The sequence below is a fragment of the Prunus persica genome, chromosome G2 (assembly GCF_000346465.2).
Source record: "Prunus persica cultivar Lovell chromosome G2, Prunus_persica_NCBIv2, whole genome shotgun sequence".
Lineage (NCBI taxonomy): Eukaryota > Viridiplantae > Streptophyta > Magnoliopsida > Rosales > Rosaceae > Prunus > Prunus persica.
The window spans coordinates 7,449,810-7,451,409 of NC_034010.1; the positions used below are offsets into that span (position 1 = coordinate 7,449,810).

A 1,600-nucleotide genomic window follows, 5' to 3' on the forward strand; every position below is an offset into this window, starting at 1 on the left:
AGAAGTTGGTATCAACATTAAGGGCAGGGTATAAGAACCATTTTGGTTAATTAGTAAAACCATGTTTAATTCTTCAAAAGGTGACCCCCGCCTTATTCCCCCCTCCCTGCATTTCCGCCATTTCTCAATTCCGTACTCCACTCCACAAAACAGAAACAAACCCCCACAGCTATGCAAACCATGGCGGAGCAGAAAGCTAGTCTTTCTTGTTTATTTGTTCATTTGGTGGTTGTTTGGGGTTTGCTTGGTTGCCAAGACGTTTTGGTTGATTGAAAGGAAGACGTTTTGCCACTTTTTTTTTTCCCGGTTATTTTTTTGGAAAAAAAAAGAGAGCAAATTAATGGAACTTATGGTGTCTGTTTGGTTTATATAATGAGTGATTCTTTTCGGTTGTGTCTTTGAGTGTGAATCAAGGTTGGAGAAAGATTCAGGGTATTTCTTCAATATGAGGTATTTTGAGGATTGCGTGCTGAATGGTGAATGATGTGGGAGCACTACCTGGCTGGATTTACTAAGGTTGATGAAAACAGCGACTCTACGAAGATTTTCTTTGCGATTAGCCTTGAAGCCCTGACAGGTGAGCCCGAATCTCGATTTTTGTTTTGATTTGGATGCCTGCCTGCTTGTATTATGCACTCACTGGAAACTCAAGTGTCTTTGGTAGTAGTAATAGCTTTTTCTGAAATGCAGACATAACCACGCTAAACCAGTCCAGATTCTTCAAAGGGATTTGAAAATGCTCTTGACATTCGGTGATGAGTTTTTTGATGAAGTATCATCACTGTTTCTGCCGATGGTCATTTACAGGTGTGTTGAGCATATTTATTTTCTGATTAGTTTGGCTTTTCATGACCCTGCATCACACATGCTATTGTAAAGCAAGCCATGATCATGCAAGTGTTCGGGTTAATTCAATTGTGGCGTCTTAATTGTTGATCTTGTACAATTAGTCATCCTTGATTTACTTTGTATTGTGGCATCCGAGTGGTAAGTTTTTTTTTTTGTTTTTTGTTTTTGTTTTTTTTTCCTGAACATGAAGACATGGGCTGGCAAGGAATGCGGGACCTTACATTTCTTACTTTGACAGGGTTTGCACATGTATATTATTAGTTTTTTTTTTGGACGTATAAAAATGACTCTTGGAACCAGTTTCTTCTTAATTTGTATAAAAATGAGGGCCGTTCTGCACTGTTTACCCTTGCTGCTTTCAAAGTCAGGTCCTAGGAGGGAAAAATGTCTTTTTTAGTATTAACACAAACTCGAGATCAATTCCCATAATTTTATGACATGTAATTAGTTAGGAGGCATAAAATAGTTTCAGATTGAGCTATGAGTGTGTGCGTCCTGTTCATGTCTTGATTGTCGTTCATAACATCTTCCCGTAATTGTGAAACTCCCAGGTTTCTTTCACCAAGTACCTATAACCAAGTTAAAATTGATAGTCATATACAAGTTATAATAATTGTGAAACGCTGCCTTGTTTCTCCTTGCATTGTTATGTAACGCTGCCTTTTCTTGCTTTGCATGCCCAAAGGCAACTTAGTGCCGTGGATTTTTGTGCCTACTTTGATTGAAGTATGCTTGCTCTGTAAATTATATT

The 1,600-nt window shown here is 38.2% G+C and overlaps 1 long non-coding RNA gene across 3 annotated transcripts in view; it reads left to right on the forward strand.

The window, feature by feature from the left end:
* LOC109947668 overlaps positions 1–1,307 on the forward strand; it is a 4,697-nt gene extending 3,390 nt beyond the window's left edge. For all 3 annotated transcript variants that reach the window (XR_002270454.1, XR_002270452.1, XR_002270453.1), the window contains 2 exons: positions 415–577; positions 691–1,307. This is a non-coding gene — a long non-coding RNA (uncharacterized LOC109947668). The remainder of the gene's footprint in view (positions 1–414; positions 578–690) is intronic.